Source organism: Pseudophryne corroboree, chromosome 5 (genome assembly GCF_028390025.1).
Source record: "Pseudophryne corroboree isolate aPseCor3 chromosome 5, aPseCor3.hap2, whole genome shotgun sequence".
Lineage (NCBI taxonomy): Eukaryota > Metazoa > Chordata > Amphibia > Anura > Myobatrachidae > Pseudophryne > Pseudophryne corroboree.
In genome coordinates, this window is record NC_086448.1 from 58,752,924 (window position 1) to 58,759,979 (window position 7,056).

Here is a 7,056-nt window from a genome sequence, read left to right on the forward strand (position 1 = left end):
TTGAACGCCGGATCCTAAGGGAAAAGGCATTTTGGAAGAGGTCATACCTACCCTGGTCAAAGCCAGGAAGGAGGTGACCGCACAACGTTATCACCACATGTGGTGAAAATATGTTGCGTGGGTGAGGCCAGGAAGGCCCCACGAAGAAATTTCAACTAGGTCGATTTCTGCACTTCCTGCAAACAGGAGTGTCTATGAGCCTCAAATTGGGGTCCATTAAGGTTCAAGTTTCGGCCCTGTAGATTTTCTTCCAGAAAGAATTGGCTTCGGTTCCTGAAGTCCAGACGTTTGTCAAGGGAGTATTGCATATACAGCCCTTTTGTGCCTCCAGTGGCACCGTGGGATCTCAACGTAGTGTTGGGATTCCTCAAATCATATTGGTTTGAACCGCTCAAATCTGTGGATTTGAAATATCTCACATGGAAAGTGACCATGCTGTTGGCCCTGGCCTCGGCCAGGCGATTGTCAGAATTGGCGGCTTTGTCTTACAAAAGCCCATATTTAATTTTCCATTCGGACAGGGCAGAACTGCGGACTTGTCCCCAGTTTCTTCCTAAGGTGGTGTCAGCGTTTCACCTGAAACAACCTATTGTGGTGCCTGCGGCTACTAGGGACTTGGAGGACTCCAAGTTGCTAGACGTTGTCAGGGCCCTGAAAATATATATATATATATATATAATTCCAGGACGGCTGGAGTCAGAAAGTCTGACTTGCTGTTTATATTGTATGCACCCAAAAAGCTGGGTGCTCCTGCTTCTAAGCAGACTATTGCTCGTTGGATTTGTAGTACAATTCAGCTTGCACATTCTGTGGCAGGCCTGCCACAGCCAAAATCTGTAAATGCCCATTCCACAAGGAAGGTGGGCTCATCTTGGGCGGCTGCCCGAGGGGTCTCGGCTTTACAACTTTGCCGAGCAGCTACGTGGTCAGGGGGGAACACGTTTGTAAAATTCTACAAATTTGATACCCTGGCTGAGGAGGACCTGGAGTTTCTCTCATTTGGTGCTGCAGAGTCATCCGCACTCTCCCGCCCGTTTGGGAGCTTTGGTATAATCCCCATGGTCCTGACGGAGTCCCCAGCATCCACTAGGACGTTAGAGAAAATAAGATTTTACTTACCGATAAATCTATTTCTCGTAGTCCGTAGTGGATGCTGGGCGCCCATCCCAAGTGCGGATTGTCTGCATTACTTGTACATAATTATTGTTACAAAAATCGGGTTGTTATTGTTGTGGGCCATCTTTTCAGAGGCTCCTTCGTTGTTATCATACTGTTAACTGGGTTCAAATCACAGGTTGTACGGTGTGATTGGTGTGGCTGGTATGAGTCTTACCCGGGATTCAAGATCCTTCCTTATTGTGTACGCTCGTCCGGGCACAGTACCTAACTGAGGCTTGGAGGAGGGTCATAGGGGGAGGAGCCAGTACACACCATGTGATCCTAAAAGCTTACTTTTTGTGCCCTGTCTCCTGCGGAGCCGCTAATCCCCATGGTCCTGACGGAGTCCCCAGCATCCACTACGGACTACGAGAAATAGATTTATCGGTAAGTAAAATCTTATTTTAACATCCATGTTCAGTGCTCCCATATTTGCATAAAGCATTCTAACAATGTAATAATGATCAGTTTCACCTTACAAAACAACAATGTAACATAGAGATACTTCTCCCTCATTTTTCTTATACTTTAGGGACAAACAGAGAGACCCTATATGGAAATAGTTTTTAGTGTTTACCAATATAATAACATACAATATAATGACCAATATAGCATTAATTGGTATTCCAACCCTGGGCGTTCCCCTAGTATTCATCTCTGTATGAAGGGTAGTTATATAAATACCAATTAATGCTATATTGGTCATTATGGGGGTGATTCCGAGTTGTCCGCTAGCTAGCTGCTTTTAGCAGCGTTGCACACGCTAAGACGCCGCCCTCTGGGAGTGAATCTTAGTTTATCAGAATTCAAACGAAAGATTAGCAGAATTGCGAATAGAAATTTCTTAGCAGTTTCTGAGTAGCTCCAGACCTACTTACAGATTGTGATCAGATCAGGCCGTTTCGTTCCTGGTTTGACGTCACACACACGCCCAGCGTTCGGCCAGCCACTCCCCCGTTTCTTCAGACACTCCTGCGTTTTTCCATGACACGCCTGCGTTTTTCCGCACACTCCCAGAAAACGGCCAGTTTCCGCCCAGAAACACCCACTTCCTGTCAATCACACTCCGATCACTTCAACTATGAAAAATCTTCGTTCGGGCGTGAGTAAATCTACTAAGTTTTGTGTTAAAATACTAACCGCATGCGCAACAAGCGAACAACTCGGAATGACCCCCTATATGCGTTTCACAGAATTATTCAGTGCACGAGCCTTACAGACACTCCCCGGAAATTCATCATCAGAAAAGCCGGCTGGTGGAACTCATGTAAAGACAATATGCGTCCCACAACAATATGTATTGCACTTCCCCCATATACACTCTCCGGAAGTACATCACCGGAAGCGCGCTGGTCGCCGCCAGTGGAGCGCATGCATGTATGTAATGCACTCCACAGGGGTTATCATGGTCACTCCCCTGATAGTTCACGGTTAAGCATCCTTAAATGTTTTTCCTTCACGTAAATGCCCTTAGAAGGTTCCTCGTTTTGTTATATGTCCCTCTTCTTTGAATCCGTGACCGGAAGTCTGTCATATGAAGCTGGAACGCAAATAAGAAATTGTGTGTACCACAGGTGGAACGCATATTGGCGGCATTCTACCGTGGTCTTCATGACTTTGTAGTTTCATACTCCATATACAGATGATGTTGTAACATTGGTTATATAATAAAATTATAGTTTTAATATCACATCACTGTTCATTTAATATCACATCACTGTTCATCTAAATGAATAATGGAACACACTCTGGCTAATTGAAAGATAGAAAGGAAGTGAGGTCATAGCTGTGGAACACACTCTGGCTAATTGAAAGATAGACAGGAAGTGAGGTCATAGCTTTGTGGTATATATACCCCTCATTTTCACACTCACATTCATTCACTATTGGAACTCTGACAGACACACACCAGGCTGCTGTGAGTATCATCTGTTTATTGCTCTCATATAAGATATTTTATCTGTACCTCCTGTTTATTACCATGTTTTACCGAAAATGTGATCATTGTTGCTGAAAATGTATTACTGAAAATTTGATCATTGTTAAAATATGAAGTGATTTTATAAGTAATGGAACCATTAAGGGCCAGTTGTAATTCCCTTCCTTTGTAATTATTATACTTCTGGTTAATTCCCCCTCTTTTGGGTAATCATTGTCTGTCAAGTACTTCCTGGTTATCTATTTATGTTAGACAAATGGTGTATGTATTAGGATAACCCTCAGTTATACCATATAAGTATGTATTGCTACACATCCATTTATATATTATGGAATTTTTAATTGATCTGGAGTTAAGTCCTGGTTCCCCCTAATAATATGAGAAATAATATATTCCTTACACTAAATAACACTGTAGTACCCGATTATTTTATGTGGGTATTTTATATGAATATATAAAGAAAGTAAATAAATATATATACATTTCCACAGATTATTTATGGTGCTGGTTCAGCGAATCCAATTTATCACCCATTGGAAACAGTAATTGTTCCATAGTATTCCCTTTGTTCATATGCTTCATTGGTATGTATCATTACTTTATTGTAAATTTCTCAAAATATGCATCTTTAAGTTCAGTATTTCTAAGCTCAAAAAAAAATGTGACCATCCTAATGGACACTCACCCTCCCCTTCTTTCTGTAGGTCCAATATAATCGTTGGTAACCATATATAAAGTTCCTGTTAGTGACCTTCATTGATTGAAGATTTTTATCCGATTTTATTAATTCTGTAGTAATTTCCCACATGGAAAACCGATCTGGTATGTATTTTAAGTCAAACCTGCTCTCCTCATCCTGATATATTGTTAAACTAATTAGACTAATAAAATGTTATATGTTAGTTTTCAGACCACAGTATTTCAAACCGGCACTTCTAGCGACATACTCCTGTATATCATATTTGCCTATAAATATTGGTATGTATCCATGTTTTTAGATTACTGTTAAAACTGACTATTATTTATGTATGGCAATACCTGTTATACTAAGTTACTGCATTTGTTATCTAGATTCTTGCCCCTGAATAAGTCCTTTGGGACGACGTTGGATTCTGTGTCATTTTGTTTTTCATTTACCATCATCTGAATGAATATCTGCCAAAAGCTATTTGTCCTGTTCATGTTGGATCAATCAGTACATCAATGTAAAATCTGCTGTTAATCTGAGCTTAACTGCTCTTATGTGTGGTTCTGTAAAATAAATGTTATTTATCTAAAGGAGTTTGTGTTTTACAAAGACTTTTAGATTACTGGTACTATACAGCTGTCTTACACATTATTATCATTTGGTTGTTAACAAAAACAACTAGCGCCCTCAGAATTGTTTTTCATATATCTATCTATCTATCTATCTATCTATCTATCTATCTATCTATCTATCTATCTATCTATCTATCTATCTATCTATCTATATCTCATCCACAGTTTCCCATATGATTTATGTATCATATGCGAAGGGGTCCCTGGCACTGTGAGGAACTATATATAGCAGCAACACAGCAGTGATATTAATATGTTGGAATAACTTAATGAACTGAGCGCCATCACCTCCATCCTGAGCTCCTTAAGAGGCCCCTTCGCCAGCGTCCTCTACTCCCTGCAGAGACCCAACAGCACCAAAGCTGCGCTGTTGGAGATCATGTTCTGAGCCCAGGCTCCGGGACCTGCATTGCCGGAGTGAATGGTGACTATTGGGGCTGTAACAGAACCAGTACTTGGGTTTGGCAAAGGTGCCAGGAGTATGATCATCCAGCAGGAAATTCCAGGGTGCCTCCAAGCACCTCACTCCTGACCCCACCTTCTCAGTAATACAATTGTAACCCACGGGATCACAGCCAGGCTCCCAATGCAAAATGAAAAAAGTTAAAATGCACTGTTAACTTACCAAACAACTGTCTTAATGCAGGCTGCTGCAGTGCTGCCAGTCAGTTGTTGCCACGATCACTCACTCTCATCATGGGTGTGACGCAGGGACTGCCACATCCAGCTAGGTAGGGTGTCTGTGTAGTGTGAGAAATCAGACAGCAGTGCGATGGTGCTACTGCTTGAAGTTGTGCCCGGTGTTCTTCTGCTTGTCTAGTCTATCTGCTCCTCTTCTTGGGCCTAATTCAGACCTGATCATAGCAGGAAATTTTTTAGCAGATGGGCAAAACCATGTGCACTGCAGGTGGGGCAGATGTAACATGTGCAGAGAGAGTAGATTTGGGTGTGGTGTGTTAAAACTGAAATCTAAATTGCAGAGTTAAAATAAAGCAGCCAGTATTTACCCTGCACAGAAACAATATAACCCAACCAAAATCTAACTCTCTCTGCACGTTATAACTCCCCCCCCCCCCCCCCCCCCCGCAGTGCACATGGTTTTGCCAAACTGCTAACAAATTTGCTGCTGCGATCAACTCTGAATTACAGTAGGCCCCTTATGCTGCCGGGGCCGCGGCGGCTCGGACACCCAAGTAAGGGCTTGCGCAGCACAGAATACTTTAATTACGTCGCCGCACGTACCGCTGGTAGTCGGGACCAGACCAATGCACGCTGGACGGGGGTAACAGGAAGTAATGGGGAGGGATGTGCTAGTTATGCTGTGGGTGGCCGGTTGGCGAGATCAATTAAAAAATTACTATTTGGTTGGGTATCCGCGTTTTGTGTCCCTGAACCACGGGCCTCTCTGAACCTCAGGGCCCGTCACAAGTGTACCCTTTGATCCCCCCTGTTGCCGGGCCTGTGTGGGAGTACCCAGGGGAAAACCCACGCAAGCATGGGAGAACATATAAACTCCACCCAGTTTGCCCTCTGGTGGGGATTGAACCCGTGACCTCAGTGATGTGAAGCAGTAATGCCAACCATTACACTGTCTGTGCTACCCTTTTAAAGGTTCACATTTATTAAGATAAAAACCACTGAAGTTTGTTATAGAAATAATGACTTTCTTGTAGACATTTTTAAAGTTGCAATTGCAATTTGTCCTGCTGATAGCATATAACCAATATCCAATTACAGCATAATTCCAGTCCTTGTCTCAGACAAATGCTAATTGAAAATCCAACACTGAGGTGTTTTTCGTTTGGGTAAAAATAGGTATTGTTTTATTTTTCAGACAATTGAAGCGCTGTGACAAAGGAGCCGCTGTCCTCTTGTGCGCCTGTGTCGTCGGGCGCCGTTAATACGACATGATCCATTGATGCTGATTCGGAGTCTGGCATAGTGGCTGTAGTTGCCTGCTGTCCCGGAAGTCTGCTTTACTACCTATGCGAATGCGCAAATCCGTAGTGGTAATGCAGGGGGTTGGTGGGGGTGGAAGCAGAAACCAGGGCTGCCCAATGATTTTATGTGGGCCTCTGTGGCTATCATCATTAGTGTTAACAGCCTCACGCTGGGTGCAAGGGTTCCGTCTGAAGCAAGTTCCCCTTCTCCATACGCACGGCTCAGAATTGCACAAAGCTTGAGATAATTGCCCACAAGTCAGGGTGGTTCTGTGCAATCGCATTGTTGCCGCCTAGTTTACACCCTATTTCATGGAAAGACAGATCTGGCCAAGTTGCGTTCAATTCAGAACAGGACGTACATACACAACAATGCATAAAGGGGGTCATTCCAACCCATTCGCTCGCAGCGGTTCTTCGCTGCGGTGCGAACGGGTCTGGAATGTGCAACAGAGGAAGAAGAAAGTGGTTGCAGCGGCAACCGCAAGAAGATGGACAGCAAGAGGGCGTTCCTGGGCGTCACCTTACCGTTTCCTGCCGTTTTCGGGGAGTGGTAAGTAAAACGCAGGCGTGTCCAGGCGAACGGAGGGCGGAGGTGTGACGTCAAAGCCGGCCCCATCAACACTGAGATCGTCGCCCAGGGTAAGTAGGTCTAGGGCAAGTCTTCATTTATACAAAACTTTTTTAGCATAGCAGAGC

The 7,056-nt window shown here is 43.6% G+C and overlaps 1 long non-coding RNA gene across 2 annotated transcripts in view; it reads left to right on the forward strand.

The window, feature by feature from the left end:
• LOC134928782 (uncharacterized) overlaps positions 1 to 4,375 on the forward strand; it is a 29,988-nt gene extending 25,613 nt beyond the window's left edge. The window contains exons 1-5 of one of the 2 annotated variants that reach the window (XR_010178006.1): positions 3,047 to 3,076; positions 3,589 to 3,681; positions 3,802 to 3,919; positions 4,001 to 4,075; positions 4,169 to 4,375. This is a non-coding gene — a long non-coding RNA (uncharacterized LOC134928782). Of the gene's footprint in view, positions 1 to 3,046; positions 3,077 to 3,588; positions 3,682 to 3,801; positions 3,920 to 4,000; positions 4,076 to 4,168 lie in introns of those variants that run through there. The other variant, XR_010178007.1, reaches the window with a different exon arrangement.
• The last annotated feature ends 2,681 nt before the right edge of the window (positions 4,376 to 7,056 follow it).